This window comes from Pleurodeles waltl, chromosome 4_1, assembly GCF_031143425.1.
Source record: "Pleurodeles waltl isolate 20211129_DDA chromosome 4_1, aPleWal1.hap1.20221129, whole genome shotgun sequence".
NCBI lineage: Eukaryota > Metazoa > Chordata > Amphibia > Caudata > Salamandridae > Pleurodeles > Pleurodeles waltl.
Genome location: NC_090442.1, coordinates 532,895,428 through 532,912,553, shown reverse-complemented (window position 1 = coordinate 532,912,553; position 17,126 = coordinate 532,895,428). Strand labels below are relative to the sequence as shown.

The 17,126-nt window shown below is 45.4% G+C and overlaps 1 protein-coding gene across 2 annotated transcripts in view; it reads left to right on the top strand.

Moving 5' to 3' along the window:
- PNPLA8 (patatin like phospholipase domain containing 8) overlaps positions 1–17,126 on the top strand; it is a 281,202-nt gene that overhangs the window by 147,334 nt on the left and 116,742 nt on the right. The gene's annotated exons all lie outside the window — the stretch shown is intronic.

Below are 17,126 nucleotides of genomic sequence, written 5' to 3'. Positions count from 1 at the left end.
GATGATGAGTCCCTCATAGATGCTTTATCACACACAAAAATATTAAATCAGTACCGGCCTTAAAAGATTAAGGCCCTTATTACGAGTCTGGCAGTCCTAGGACTGGCAGACTCGTGGTGGCGGTCAGAACCGCCACCAAAGCAGTGGTGCAGTCTCCACATAATGACCATGGCCGAGCCGCCGTGGTCCAAACGCCGGCACCGCCAGGTTGCCGCCGGTTGACACCCTGGCAATGCCGGTGGTCTTAATTTGCCAGGACATCACTGCAAACAGCGCTGCCCTGGGGATTACGAACCCCCTCTCTGCCAGCTTTTACATGATTGTTCCACCATCATGCAAAGGCTGGTGGAGACGGGGTGCCAGGGGCCCCAATGGATAGCCCCGACGTGCTTTTCACTGCCTGAATTACCGGCAGTGAAAAGCACGACAGGTGCTGTCACACCCAACGCACCGCAACATTGCACCGGCTCGATTACAAACCGGCGTCAATGTTGTGGTCAGTTTCCCGCCTGCCAACCTCAAAATGAGGCCCTAAATGTGCCCTGATTTAGAGGGCCATGTTCACCCACTTTCCATGGTAGTGTATACAGCAAAGACACCAGCTTCAAGAATGGGGTGGTCTGCACTAGACGAGGAAAGCAAAAGGAAAAGCAATTTTAATAGCTATGAACTAGAGCATTGTGAACTCCTAAGCTTTGTTATGTACCTGTAATAGATATCAGCTCGAGGAGATGGAAGAGTTCCTGAGCCACCTCATAAGAAAGCTCAGCAAATTTTAATTGTAAATTGTATTTATATAGCGCTTATTATCCCAATGTAGAAGCGTTAAAGCGATTTTCAGCAAGTGGTATGCTACTCCAGGGCCAAAGATAAGAGATTAGTATTTTTTTCATTTTCTATGATCGCTAGTTGTATTAGGTTTGTGCTCTTGATTTTCTTGTGTATTTAGTGGAGTTTAGAGTGGCATAGGTTGATTGGAGTAGATCTGAAAGGGGAAGAAATAGACAGTTTTGTAAGTAGATGTTGTGTGTGCCTGTTAGTTGGGTGACATGGGGTAAGTAGGAGGGAAATGTTTGACAAGGATATTTTGCCACTCATAGTAGATTGAAAGGTTTGGAATGAGTCAGAGAGGGATATGGAACAAGGTTGAAAGGAGCAAGGTTGTTCCTTTCCTTTAAAAAAAAAAAAAAAAAGAAATTACCTCACACATACACTTATGCACATGGCACTTGGTAAGATTGTATTGGATGGAGAAACGTGCTCCATATAAATACCCATATATGCACAGAAGCAGTAATATTTTACATGGTCTGATGTGCACAGGTACCTTGTGGTGACCATGCATATTTTGCATTACATTTCTTAGAGTTTTTGTAGCAGGCATTAATTCTCCTATATATGTACAGAGAAGCCTCAATTATGACATTGGGGGTGATTCTGACTATGGCGGACGCGGAGGCCGTCCGCCATAGTACCGCCGCCAAATGACCGCACCGCGGTCAAAAGACCGCAGCGGCCATTCAGACATTTCCTCTGGGCCGGCGGGCGCTCTCCAAAAGACCGCCCGCCGGCCCAGAGGAAATGCCCCTGCAACGAGGACGCCGGCTCAGAATTGAGCCGGCGTAGTTGCAGGGGTGCGACGGGTGCAGTTGCACCCGTCGCGTATTTCAGTGTCTGCAAGGCAGACACTGAAATACTTTGCGGGGCCCTCTTATGGGGGCCCCTGCCGTGCCCATGCCATTGGCCCAGGGGCCCCACGGCACCCCCTACCGCCATCCTGTTCATGGCGGGTTTCCCGCCATGAACAGGATGGCGGTTGGGGCTGTCAGAATCCTCATGGTGGCGCGCTCCGCCGCCATGAAGGATTCCCCCGAGCAGCGGTAAGTCGGCGGGAGCCCGCCGACTTGCCGCTTCTGACCGCGGCTGAACCGCCGCGGTCAGAATGCTCGTGGGAGCACCGCCAGCCTGTTGGCGGTGCTCCCGTCAGAATGACCCCCTTTGTGTCTTATCCACAAGTTTCTTGTGGTGTTATATACCTTTTTCTCTTCATATGAATGTATGTGCTTAGAGCAAGAAGCATAATTGAGATGCAGATACAACTGTTATCGCCTGAGTACTAGTAGTTCACAATACCCAAAAAGCCTAAAATATTGTCATAGGGCTTAAATGAAAGGCTGAACAAGATGTAAGCCCTAACAAAGCTAATTAGGCAGTGGCTGCAAAAGATGTGAGCTGTGGCAGATGTGGCTAACAAAATCAATAACTTGGAGCATTTGATTCACCAGGCTAAGTATGATCTGAACCATTCAACTGTGTCTCCAGTTATTAATCTAGAGGGTAAGGATCAAGAAGTTTATTGTGGTTGATGGCTTGAATGCTGCTGGGAAGCCTAAGAGAATCATCACACATCACTGAGCTGATCTGAGGCATCCCGATTGTTGTGTCTTTTAGGTCCATTTGTGACTTGGTGTCTTTGTGGGTAATCGCTATATGAAGTGCTTCAGTAGGTAGTTTTCTCTGCCATAGGTCTGTGGCGGAAGGGAATAGTCAGGTTTGTGAGCCAAAGCTTTCACAGGAGTGATGAGGACTGCAGGAGTGTTTTGGAGGCATGTCTAACGGTGGCTTGCTATGTCTACATCTGTTTGTAGGCGAACTTCTGTGTAGTGATTGTGGGTGTTTGAGAGAATGGAGAGGGCGGTTTAATGAGTAAGTTCTTAATGTACAGATATGTTGTAAATGAGTAACTGTAAGGGGTGAGATCGGAGATTTGTGTTGGGTTGTTTTTAGTAGGAATGAAAAGAGAATCATAAAATTCTTGCAAATGATATAGAAGAAAAAAAAGCATTTTTAAATGCCCTGTACACTAGATGCAACAGGCTTTTCCTTTTGATAAATTAATGCAGGCACACCACTCCTTAGGCAAACATGGCTTGATTTCAGGGTTTCGACCTGAGGTACACCACCACCTTGTAAGTATGCATTTCAACTGGTAAACATCTGTTTGGACCTAAAGTGAATGAATTGTTGAAGTTTAAGAAATGTACAGGGACTGTTACATTTATGGGAGTATTGCAGTAATAATGTCCATACTTGCAAACAGACACCAACACTCAGGCCAGCATGAGAGTAAGGGTAACCATACCAATTTAATCAGACCTGTCAACCAATACCAGCAGCAACTGAGTGCTTTTTTAGATAACACTGATCTAGAATCAGAGGTCCTTAATGGATAGGGGCCTTGACCTCCGAACAGTGACTATGTCCACATTCTACTGTTTACACATTACATGTTAAGGAAGACTTGGGATTAGTGAGCACAACCCACAGTCGAGGAAGAATATTGCCTTGAGTTTCAGCAATTACAAATACATTATCGACAAAGAAAGGGCATTGCTTTTGGAAGAGGTTTTTACGCTAATGGAAGATGAAGCATTAGAGCAGGTAATGCTTCCAAAAATGGGCCTAGGGATATAGTCAGCCTTTATACTACCTATATTCTAGATAGGGCTGTACATTACAACTGATCCTTAATATATGCCTCCTCATGACAATACATTTCAAAACTACAATACTTTAGAAAGACATTCACTATCACAAGAGGAAGAATTCATGACAGTGCTGGGTTTGAAGGATGCACATTTTCAGACCCCAGTGCACCCAAAACATCTCCAGTATCTACGTTTTATAATACGTTGCAAGCTTTATCAGTTCAAAGCACTCCTATTTGGTCTAAATTCAACCCAAGGATTTTTACAAAGTTTTGTGTCTTTGTCGATGGTCAGTTTATGTTGTCAAACTATTCTTATAGGCCCTTGCCTAAGCAAATAGTTGTAAAAAGGAGTACAGTGCAACAATGTCCGCTCATACTTAGCAAATGATTTGTTTATTGCACAACTTGGGGGTTTGATCAATGTGAAAAAATCAACAGCAACATTTCTAGGGTCCACACATAGTGTTGACAAAAGCATATGCAGCAAAAGAAATAGATTTGGCATTTCAAGCATTGTTTCCCCTTCACCAGAAGTTCCATCGTCTGTCAGGATGGAAGGTGATGACATTTTTGGAGATGATGGCATCATGCATTGCGTTGGTCCCAAAAGCATAAATGTAATTGTGCCCACTGCAGGAGAGTCTAGAACATCAGTGGTCTTGAGCAACTGGGGACTTGGAATTTCTAGCTGTGATAATGCCAGGAGATCAGCACAGAAATGTGGAGGATAAAACCAGATGTATTGCAAATGCATTACTGCGCAGACAGTTATCGGACCAGCAGTCACAAGTGACATTCATCATAGATGCCTCACTCCTGGGATAGGCCGAAGTGTAGGGAGGCACGCAGGACAGGAATGACCAATCATGGTGTACAATCAAAGATAGACGACTTTCAATGCATCAGTATTTGGAGTTGTAGGGAGTTGAGTTGGCATTCAAAGCTTTTCAGAGGTTTTACCTGAATCTAAGAAAAACAAAATAACCTTTTGAATTTGGTTCTGATGAGACCTTTACGCCAAATTGGTGTCCTCATAATAATAATGACATTCTATTTATTCATGTTTTTACATAACATATTACTACTACTTTTCACGGTCATGCAAGCAGTTGCATTATTTGTGTCCCCCTGTAGATGTAGTCATTAGTTCCTTCTGCCCAAACACGGAGTTATAATAGTCAATACTTAAAAAAGAACAAGATCCTAATTATTGGATGTCATCTGTGCTCATTTCCGAGGCTTGTGGATTCATTGTGAGGACCTGGCTCCGGCAGCAAACCAGCTCATTAGTTACCATCAAGTTATCTGTTCAGTTTTGAGGCTCTTAGCTTTTTGGCCGTTCAGTATTTACAGATTTTTTTTTTAATAAATAGTCCTTATCGTAGGCCCAACTTTTTTTATCCTTTGCCATCAAGTAATGTTGGACCATTGTATTGAGTTTGAAGGAGCAGCCTTTTTCTAATTAGGAGCTATTTCTTGCTTACTTGCTATGAGCACACAGTTGGTTACTGCATAGTCACTCCTCGTCATTCTCTTCCACCCATCTTGCTTTATTCCCAAAACTTTCACCATAGAGTCTTCAACATGTGGAAATCCGATGACTGTCAGTAGGACTCAATAATATTTTCAAGGAATTTTGTACGACTGAGCATTAATACCAGGTGTGAATAGAGGACCCAGCGTTTCCACATCCTCTCCAGTATTTGCCGCCTGTCTGTAGCATTTGTCTTTTACACTTTTGTGGGCCCATGTACCAATTTTACATTATTTTATACCACTCTTCCCTGCCTTGGGTGCTACAAACCACTATAGGAATACCTCTCAATAATTTTCCCCAGTCTTCTAATTCTGTTGTACTTCTACGAACTCTCTCCACATTTAGAGAAAAGGCCACCCTGGGGGCACAGATTTTGGAGCCCCCTAAATCTTGGAGATCAGACATTTAGTAGCGTCAAAGTTAGAGAAGTTTCTCTAATGTGGCGAGTTCTGTAGTCCTTGCTTTTATGTTTATGGAGTGAAGTGCCAGGTGACGCTTTTGTAGATATCTTAACCTTTCTTCCTTAGCAGCTCCCAGTAATTATTTTACTAGTGAAAAGGTCTCCCAGTACTCTGCACTCCCCTTGGTGCCACTTTGCAAAGTTGGTTACTTCGGATTCTGGAATGAAACCTGGATTAATATGTATGAGCGTGAACAGGGAAGGAAATGTAGTGATAGTAGGAGCTGTAGTTAGATTGTCCTGTATCTCATGAATGGATGTGTGATGTCAGCGACATATTCCGCTTTGGGTCTTTGTTGTTTATTCAGTAAGACTACAGCACACAGTGCCCCTTAAGTAATGCTATTTCCATGTCTAGCGCATGCTTCCATGTGTATCTCAGTGACCACTCAAAAATCACCCTCAGTTGTGGGATGCAATAATATTTGTCAGGCATACCCAGTCCTCCCAAGCCACTAGCACAGTGGAGAAAGGATCTAGACAGTTGAGGATGCAATTGTTCTGTACAAATTTGTTGCTGACGTTTTGTATGTCCCTCATATTCTGTTTTGGGACTTTACCACTAATCCCAGAACAGTGATATAATATGTAGAGAATATTAATTTTTGATGTAGCAGTTCATCCTGGCCAAAATGTAAATAGAGCTATCCACCTTTGTAGGTCATTATTTATCTTTCCCCCAAGACCAGAAATATTAGCTCCACAGTTGCCATACAATGTGGGCATTATTGGAGACAATTGTTATCTCCCTTCCTATTAAGAGGCATTCCAGTATTATATATCTACCCTCTTGATTGTCTACAAAAGAGTCTGTAATCTTAAAGAAAAGAGATTTATGTATGGGAATTAGAACCCCAACTCCCCTTTTTCTCTTGTCTTAGGCAAATAATAGTTTTGTATGCATTCTTTGGAGCATTAGCCTTTTTGCCTTCTAATAGTAGGTAGGTGTCCTGCAAACATATCCTGGGAACTTCCTCTGCGTGGCTGTCCATATTTTGTATTGTTTAATTAGGGAATACACTCCCCTAAAATTCCATGTTGCAATGTGCGCCATCTTTTGTTAGTGTTGTGTTATGTGACCTTCTGTTTTAGTGCTGGCCTACAATTCATGTGACCACTCCCTTCCTACGTCCATCATAGCTACTGGTAATCGCAATCCCTTCCTGCTCTTATTTCCCCACCAATAAACGTGCATTTCAACCAACATTTCCCATATACAAACATCCCCTGACCATTTGGGTTAGAAATATATCTCCAGTTGCCAATCCTATCACCTTCGATTAACCCAGCCCCATTTTGGCCCTCATCCCCTAACTCTTGTTGTTTAACTGCATTCTCAAGTTCTTGGTGAGCTATTTATGGAGCTCAGCAGCTAGATCTGTAATGTCTCCTTCCTCCCTCTCTGCCACTCCCTTTGCCTTGGGTTTTCTTCCATTGATTGTTGACCAGTGACGTTCCTCTATCATTGTCTTCTCTCCCATTGATTGTTGACTGGTGATACTACCTTGTCTTGACCATCATCTTGTCTTGCTTCTTCTTTTTGCGACAGAACCGCTTTTCCTTCTGCTGTTTTTATTGTTTTTGTTTTCTCTGCCAAAGTGAGAAGCAGAATGTCCGTCTATATTTTATCTATGTTTATTTCTTGTGTATTTTCTCTAACTGCCAATCTCTCAAGAGTATTTTGCGAGGCATTTTAAAAGATCTCCATCATGCACTCATCGAACTCTATGGAGTCTGTGCAACTCGTCACTCTCAGGATCGTGTGCTTAATTCTTGAAAATACAAACTTGCCCAGTATATCCTTGGTCTGGCTCCAGGTTCTGGATGGTATGGCCCCGCTTTGTGGGCATGTAACATAGCTATGACCTCCTAATAGCTTCCCCCCAGGATGTGTTGATCAGTTGGCTGCATAAATTAGTAATGCCCATTTCCTCTGATGATTCTCTGGTGCTTTGAATCCTGTCATAATCTATCTTCCAGGTCATACATTTGTCCATATGATCTTTTAATTTCTTGGTGAGATCTGCCTCTATTGACCTTTTCTCCTCTGTCACACTCTGCAGCTGACATTTGAACTACTCACAGTTCTAGTCGCCCACTCCCATTTCGCAGTGCCTCCCATTCTTACCTTCTTCTGAGCCATTCTTCACTATTGAGAGTTTCAGTTCCACCGAAAACACGGCAATCCACAGCCACAGCTGTGGACTTGGCTCTTTGAAGACTCCAATATAAGGTACTCCTGTGTGCACAAAGCTTCTCCAACCAGCTTGGTCTATTCAGTCCGTCTTAGTTAAGGTATGCAGAAAATGAGAAAGGAAATTAAGAAGCACAAACTAAATCTAACTCTTATACTAACGGCCACAGGGGTTAATTATCCTCTTTAATTTTAACTTACACATTATCATACCTACATACAATGCTATATTTTACATTTCACTTAGTCCTCTAGTCTACTATTTGCAGTTCATTAGGCTTCTACTGTGACAAATACTCGAAACCTTTTCCTACTATGTATTGTGGGGAAAATTCGCTAGAGAAACGCTGCATTTTGAAATGCCTAAGACTCAAGAGGGTTAAGTTGGGCAACCCCCTTACTTTCCTGAAAATGTTTTGAATTGCAGGCTTGAATCGCCATCTCCACTTCTGATAAAGGTAAAGGTCCTAATTTGAGTTTCCTGCAGGACGAGGCAGGCAGGCAGGCTTCACAAGCATTCCTTAGATATGCTGTTGAGGACGGTTAATGCTGTGCAGCTTTTGGCAGTGCTGATCCCTGATTAGCTCTGTCTTACCATGCCTATTTGTAATAGCAATACTGAGAATTAAAACATAAAGAAAGTACAGCACTGTTTTGAATACCTACTTGACAGTAGTGGATATTTGTTATCAGCGGCATCCGCTGCAAATCTCAAGTGGAGAGGTGTGGGGGGGGAGAGAGAGAGAGAGAGAGACGGAGAGAGGGACAGGGTTCGGGGGGAATAAAATAATAAAATTTAAAAAGCTTACCTGTGCTGTTGCTGCCGACTACCACCTCGCTCCTCTTCTCTCCTGATGGTTTCCTCGGGGTGTCCCAGCAGTCCCTGGGACACCAACACAGGCTCCCCCACCCAATCCTGGTACTGCACTCATGCTGTACTTAGCATGAGAGCAGCATCAGGATTGGTCTGAGCGGCTTGGTCTGCCACTCAGACAGTGCACTGGAGTCTGTGCAGTTCTCCAACCCGACCGTGTAACACAGCCAGGTTGGAGAAACCCAAGTGTGCATGTCAGTTTGGCTGGCTTAAGACGACCGTCCAAACTGACATGCGCACTTAGTGCACTCCAGTGATTCGACTCCACTCTTCACCCTCTCCCGTGGCCCAGCCTCACCCCTCCCTGCACATGCTGGCTGAGCCAGCAGCTGAAAAATAAAATTATAGTAAAATATTGTTTTATTTTTCAGCTGCTGGCTCTTAGCCCCGGGGCGACGCTCTTCCACCATTGCAGAGGAGCCGCCCTGTTGTCATGCATGGCATAGTCTACATTATTAAGTTTCATTCATCCTTTATTCCATGCTTCCTACAGTTTAATTAGACTTATTCTACCCTTTTCCAACTTGCACCTGCTACGAGCAGAGGGCAGGACCTAATCAAAAACCTAAATAAATGATTTATGTGTGTAAAAGCTGACATTTATTCTGCGGTTTCCTTTGTGGATTGGGTCCTTAGGGAAGCTTTCGATTTGCTCTGAAACAAAACGTGGCCGTTGAAAAAGACATCAGATCTTTAAGGGGGGAGAACAAACACTCTCCATTCGCCAGAAAATGCAGCGTTTGGATGTAACAGTATCGAGAAATGCAATTATTATCACAAGCTCACTTTTTGTTTTCTTTAAACCTGTTTGGTCCTGACACAAGTATTGTTTGGTTCTTGCTCAAAATAGTTAATCAAGCAGCTGGAAAAAAACTGATAATTGTAAATCAGTGGTACATTTTATTCATTTTGTGCATTATACTACTTTACACTCAACGTCACAATTGAAACACATTTCGATGTTCCCACCATCGCCTAAATAAACAAACATTTACGTTAACATGCTCATAGGCGTCCTCACGTTTTTCCATCCACTGGTTTCCGTGATATTACATCATTCGGGCTGGCAGACGAGTTGCTGCTTCAGTTTTACTTAGTGGAACTAGCTCATCTATTGAAGGATGTCAGCGAATCTACATGCACAAAGTGCTTAGTGCCTGAGTGTCGTGTCTCCCTGAGCCTGTTAGCGTTAAAAGGCGATCCGAGGCGGAGCTTGCTGCTTGGAGGTGCAGACAGAGTCTGGGCGCAGACACTACCCCGGAAGATGTTTACAGCTCTGGGCTGTACGATGATTGCCTCTGTATGTTGGTGCGATTTGTCCATTTATGAGTTTGTACAGTAATACCGATTCAAAGCTCTACCGTCGGCTGCACCAGGTGTGAACGCTGTTATTGTTCTACGTTTGCCCTAATTCCTTATCCCGTCGTCAGCTCTTTACTTTTTCCTAAAGCCACCATGAACTACACGTTCACTTGACTTTTGTGAGGCCCAGACATGTTTGTGGCGGCTAAATTGTCATGGGAAAGAAGCCATTTCGTTTTTATATCTATAATACTACATCTTATGTAATTGTTCTTTTTCGGACTGTGCATCCTCATGGTCCTCACTGTCGCAGATACATTTTACTTTCAACAAAACCTGATACACCTGCACTGCTTTTAATGTATTTCCTTGCTGTATTTCTGCATGTTATTCAATCCGCACTAAAGTTATAAGCAAATTACATTTTGTGCCAATTCATCATACATTGCCATACAAGCTAAACAGGCTAAGTCTGCCCAATTTAATTCAGATCTACCTAGCAGTTCCAAATGTATTTATAAATATATAAACCCTTTGGTGCCCTGTAACAGGGATGCCTGACCGGTGACTCTCCCTTCATGTTTGCACGTCCTAAGCAAACTGGAAAAAAGAAAGATGGTAGTGTCAATCAGTTATAGCTAGTGAAGACTGACTAGACAAGGAAGACGGATAGAGAAGAAAGACTTAGGTGAGAAAAGAAAGCAGACTCCATAAACATAAAACAGGGGAAATACAATTGTATCGTTGGCACTTGGCAGAAAGGGATAGAGAGAAACCAAAGGAGCTAGGACAGGGACGATGTCTCAAAGGAGGAAAAGAAATCCTTGCAGAAACCAGAAGACAGCAACATCAGTAGCAGCCACAACTGGAGAGTGTGGCACCACCTCACAATCAAAATTACGGTCTGGACAACAGTGGTGACTGAGGCGAATCGAGGAATGGTGATGTCTAGTCGTAGGGCCAAAAGGTCATGCCACAGTCAAGGAGGCTGTGGCAAGTGCGTGATAGTTACAGGAAAAAGCAAGGTGCAGAGAACAAAAATGGGAATGTGATTAAGATTGCCTGGGCGCCCTCGAGCCTTGTATTTTATTTACATGTAAAGGAGGTAAACAAAATTACTATTTAAAATGGAAGTATCTAAATGTGTCTGAGTATATGCCATTCTCTTCATACAAAAGTTGCAAGTATGGGAGTTTAACCAGATCATTAGAAGGGCAACACTAAAAGAAACATTTCTACAAAAAGAAAGACTAAAACAATTGCAATACGAGAGTGATGAAGAGTTGAAGACAGAAAGTATTAAAAAAAGAATAAAATGATCCGAATGAAGGAGTTGAAGATATCAAGACGATAGAGCAGACAATTGTTTTTTGTTCTGACAATTATTTGCCTTTTTTCATGAGGCACGCAAGCCGGTGGGGAGAGGATCTGGAATCCCTCCCTTGATGATAGGATAAGAAAAGGACTTATGAACAATTCATTGTTAACTGTAGACCGAGGAAATACCTTAATTTGTTCCCTTTTGTGGTCGAGCCTACTAGACAGTGCATGCGCTGTCTCTTCCAAGGCATATTGTGGCTTAGCACGAACATTGGTTACTATATTGTTTGCTTTCCTTGTCACTCTCATTATTCTGCTTCATACTTGTGTTCTAGCTTGTCAATCATTTGTTTTCCCTTTCTATGGAGCATTGCTTCTTTACAGTCTCTTTGATTAGTTGACAGTGCGGCTTCCACTGCTTTCTTTTCAAGTACTACTTTTTTCTTTTGTGTTAAGCACTCTAAGAGTGTGTATATTTTCAAGCCTTCTCCCTTGTGTGCATCTCTCACACTGTACTCCGTGGTGTTCTCTGTTGCTGGACTGTTGCCTGACTGTTGTTCGACTGCATCTCCCTACCCTCCCTCCTCTATTGCACTCACCCATGTGCTTCTCCTCATTGCCTCCTACACTGCCAATTTTCTAAGGTCCATGCATTATGTGCTGCCCCACAGCCCGAGGTGGCGTTGTCCGGGGCATATCCTTTCCTCCCTAGGTGTGGCGTCTGAACCACTATGTCTGCACCACCTCAGTGCAGTGACGTCAGTTTCATTCTAATAGCTGTGTGTGCCGTTAGATGTGTAGCTCATACAAATCAAACTGAAAGTGTGCAGATGTTTCTTTGTGATCTTACTAATGAACTGTATGATTCCAATCAACAGAATGGGGAGGAGAGTGGATTAGTGATTAATTTGCGGTTAGATAGAGTCTAACAGAAAAGGTGTTAACAAAGGTAAGGAACTTGTTCTTCTGATAGAGACCTTTAACCACAGATTCCTCACCTTGTGAATATATACTAAAGCAGTACCTCCCCAAGTGGTGGGTCTATGGAACGTCTCAGATGAGGAAATCCTACATGACATATTGGGCAAAGTGCCCGTCCTGCTGAATCTGACTGTCCAGAGAGTTATTCTTCATGAACGTGTGGAAGAACTCCCGCATAGCAACCTGGCGAATGTTGAGAACTGGCACTCCATATACCAATGCAGTGGTAGCAGCCTTTGTTCTGGTGGATTGAGAGATGGTTCTCTTCTGCACCACATTGCCTTTCTTATCTCCAGGGAAACCAACAAAAAGGTGGTCATCCTGCCAGTAGGCCCTGGTTTGATCTACGTAGAAACTGTGCCCTTTTAGGGCCAAAGCAGTGGAACCTTCGTCCTCTTAGGAGGGATGAGGCGGTGAATAGAAAGCCATGGACTGCCCTATCTGCCATGGCATGACTAACCTAGGCAAGAATGCTGCTTTCTTCTGGAGACTAGTTTGTCCATGAAGAATGATGTATAAGGTAGTACCACCAACAATGCCTGAAGTTCACTCACTGTCTTGTTATGGTGATGAGGAATATCCTTCCGATGGTGGGCAGGCTCTGAAATGAGGTAGGAGAGCACTAAAAGCCCCACTGCAGAATCACATAAGATGTTGGTGAGCACACGTGGATCAGCCCCTTCAAAAAGCACATCACAAATGGTGACTGGAAGAGGAAAGGCTGATCTAGTAAACGTAAGAATGCCCGAAAGGGCCGAACGATAACCCATAACTGCTGCCAAGGCAAGGCCTTGCTAGGCGAAGGACAAAACAAAAGAACATACAATAACTGTGCATTCAGGGCTGAAATCACAGGAAGAATACCATGAACCGATTTAGTAGATTGGCGCCTGGTGCCAGGATGACACAGACCACTTCAAGAGAGAGAGATCAAAAGACATCAACGGTCACTGCTCCATCTCCACATATGGAGGTGCAAGTTCAGGTGTAAGAATCGGCCCTGTTGCTGTTATAGGCGATCCTTCTAAAGGGGCAGCCAAATTTGAGGATGTGTGCCCATGGCCAAAAGTCCTAGGTACCACACACTCTTTACCCAGTCTGTAGTCACTAGGATGACCTGGGCCTAGTCTCTCTTTATCTTTTTCAGCACTCTGGGCAGGGGACGAAGGTGTGGTAAGGAGTTTCAGGGTTCCAACCCCCATTATTGTCGAAAGGCATCTCAGAGGGAGGGAACCTCCAACAATACACAAAGTTGTGGGCACTATAAATTCTCTGTGGTGGCAAATAGATTGAGTCAGGGTTCTCCCCACTGATGGAAGAAGCCTTGTGCTGACTCAGTATCTGACCCCCACTTGTGATCTGCTAGGCACCAACAGCTTTTAAAGATCTTGCTATTTAACTATCCTGCAAGGTGTTGGGCACTCAGATAAATGCCCTGAGCATTTAACCACTTCCAGAGATGTAGACCCTCCTTTTGCAGGACCCTTGAACCCACACAGCCCTGTTTGTTGCAGGAGCACATAGCAGTTGTATTGTCCATAAGAACCTGTACCTGTACCTGTTTATCTTTGATGGTTGGGAGGAACTCTTTCATTGCCAAGCAAATTGGTTTCAACTCCTGCAGATTGATGTGGAAGCGAGCCTTCATTGGAGATCAAATACCCACCTCTCCCTGATGACTTCCTCAACCGAGCAGTGGTTTATTGGTCACAACTGTTAGCTCCGGGTGGGAAAGGTAGAGGGGGTCTGCTCCTGATCCATTTGAGGTTGAGCAGGCACCACTGCAGATCTCTTGCAGTCTCCTTCAACACCTGTATGGATGTGGACAAGTCTTCTTGGTGCTGAGCCCACAGAGGTGTCAGATCCTACTGCACCTGGTGTGGTCCACACGCAGGATACTGGAAGCCAAGAGGCCTAGTAGCTTTCAAACCGTGATCACTGAAACCCAGGTCAGAGGTTGAAACATCAGGATCATAGTCCGTATGCCCTGGACTCATTGAGGTGGAGGGTTGGCTCGGAAAACCACTGTATACTGGATAGCTCCAATAATTGGGGCCACAGGTGAAGGAGCTACCTGTAACATGGCAAGTTGATGGACATGCCGAGGATAACAACAGGTCAGTCATCGCATGAAGGTGGCAAATGACTGCTTGGGGAGAGTCTGCCAGCCATCGAGGTATAGGAAGACTGGTATTTCCAAACTCCATGAAGAGCTGCAACCACCAACATTAACCTTGTGATCACCCAAGGTGCCTTGGTCAGGCCAAAGCGGAGAATGGAGAGCTTAAAATGCTCCTAGCCTACCTGAAATCACAGATAATGTCTGTGAGATTGTATGACGAAGACGTGAAAATATGTGTCCTGTAAGTCCAGTGCTACCATCAAGTCTCCTCGATCCAGGGTAGTCATAGCTTTGGCCAGGTTGAGCATTATGAACTTGTGCTTCAGGAGCAGTTCGGAGGATGGAAATCTTGGATGGGCTGAAGGCCTCAGTCCTTGGACACCAGGGAATAAGAAGAGTAACAAACATTCTCAATCTCTGATGCCGTCACCCTCTCTATTGCTCCTTTGGCCAAGAGAGCCTGAGCTTCTCAACAGAGTATTGAGAATTGATCCTCTGGAAGGTATTGCAGTGAAAGTAACATCTCCGAGGGATGTGACGGAAAACGCAGGGAACATCTGGAGTCTACAATGTGGAGCAGCCATTGTCTGACTTTATACTCCTCATCCGGTGAGGTGAAAGATGACTTGACAACCTACTGGGATATAGGATGCCACCAAGGGTAAATCAAAGCATTTACACGGGTAAGGGTAGAGATTTAGGTAGTATGTTGGCCATGGGGCCTGAATGCTGTCGGCCTGCTGCCAGCCTCTGCTCTGAAAGAGCTGGAATGGCTTATGCTTCTAAAGCAGGTGTTGGTGCTGCCTCTTATGATGTCCCCTGCCAAAGCCTTGAAAGGGGCACTGTTGGTAGGGTAACGGCCGAACTGGCTGAGTTAGGCCCTGTGAGCGGGCCATGGTTCACCCTTTATATTTCACCAGGCCTTCACTTCAAACAGTTCTCAGTTATCAAAGGGCATGTCCATGAGGGACTGCTGGACATCCGGTGAATGATTCGAGGTGTGGTGCCGAAGCACCTCGCCCTACTCAGACCATCGGTCTTATCCAGACCTGAGCAGGAAACAGCCTTTATCATGCGGTTTGTACCACACAGTGCCTTTACCACGCAGGTGCCTTTACCATGCAAGGTAAGTATATTTGTGGTAGGTATATATATTTCTGTGCATGTGTGTATAATTTAGGGTTTAGGGGTGGGGAGAGATATAGGTTGGTAAGGTTCATTTTAGTGTTGGGTAGGGGTAAAGATAATCACCACAGACTTTGAGCGCAGCTGGAGGTGCCTACACAAGTGTGGTGGCCTACTCTGGCGGCTGAAATCTGCGCCAAGCTCCTAACCACACACTGTTGGCCTGGACGTTCCTGGAGTGCCCTGGAGTCGGTGGGTGATTCCCCAGAGCTGGAGAGACTTTATGGTGCCTGAGGCTGCCTGCGGAGATCTTCCACACCATTGCGGCCGACTGGGCCTTGCTGCTGGGGGACAGTGGTCAGGCCCGTAGACTGAGGCCACTCAGATCCCTGCTAGACTGCTGGACAGCCTTCCACTTCTCCGCTTGGTGGTGTGGCTGTGGGAGGGGGGAAAGGTAGATCAGGAGGGCCAGGGGGGCGTGCCCCCACTCAAGTGAAGGTGATTCCTCTCCTGCTGAGCTGCGCAAGGAGCAGGGATGGTGGGGTTTGGCCGGTGACACCTCTCCTGGAACACTGTGACTGTGGAGGCTGCTTGTTTATTGGAACCACACACCTTTGCTGTGCTTGCCGAATTACGACAGTTACCTGTGGTGCTGGGACCTATTGTCGGGTAGTGTCCCGGCCCCCCAATGGACTCACTGATCTGGCTCACAGCGCTTTGCTAGCGCAGCGACTGGAGGCCACAACCGCTGGAGACTGAATGGTCCTGCACCTGTGAATTTGTGGATCCTTTTTACATCCTGATCTGTGGCGCGTTGTTGGAGGGAGAGAGCCGGGAGCAATTGTGTGGTCGCCTGCGCGCCTAGAGCTAGACTGCACTGACCAGCTTCACTGATGATGCACATGTGGCCTTTCTGTCCCCCAGGAAAGAGAGACGTTGCACCCCAGTGGGGGTGACCTACAGAGCTTCGGACGTCTGATTGTCGTGAACCACCCCCTCCCTTCACGCTTGGAGGCCTTGCTGGACATCTTTCAGTGGGATTCAGTGTGGCTCTGATAGCGCCCCTCTTCCGCAGGTTCAGTGCAAACCTCTGTGTCGCCTGCAGAAGTGAAGTGCCTCAGGTGCATTCGCATCGGCCACCATCATGGGTAAGGACAGAGCACCCCCGGGGTTCCAGTAAATACAAATTTACCAATACACAGTCAGTGGGTCCGGGGGTGAAGGGGACGGCTGGTAAAGGGTGCTGGTGGGCTTCAGAAGCCACAGGGCCTGCCTGGGGTCCAGATTCTGGCAGCCATCAAGGCCTCGGGGGCTGCGGTGCAGCAAAGATAGAGGCTATTGCACTGAATGTGAACTTGCTGGGGGTGGATGTTTGTAAGGAGGCGGAGCTGTCTGTGGCCCCAGCACAACAAGTGTCAAAATTGCAGGAGGAAATGGTGAAGCTGCAGGCTACAGTGACAGATCTTGAGGCCCAGTCACAGAGACTGAAGTCTGAGTGGCTGAGGATGCTGAGGGCTGCTCTTGTAGGTGTAATGTATGTTTTGTGGGTTTTCCTCCGGGAGCAGAGGGCACAGCTCTAGAAGTGTTCCTGGAAAAGTGGATTAAATCACAGCTCCCCAAAATGCTGATCTTTCACAGTTCTTTGTGGTGGAGCGGGCCCATAGATTGCTGGCTGTGCTGGGAGTTACCCTGGGAATCATTATTGACAAACTCCTTAATTA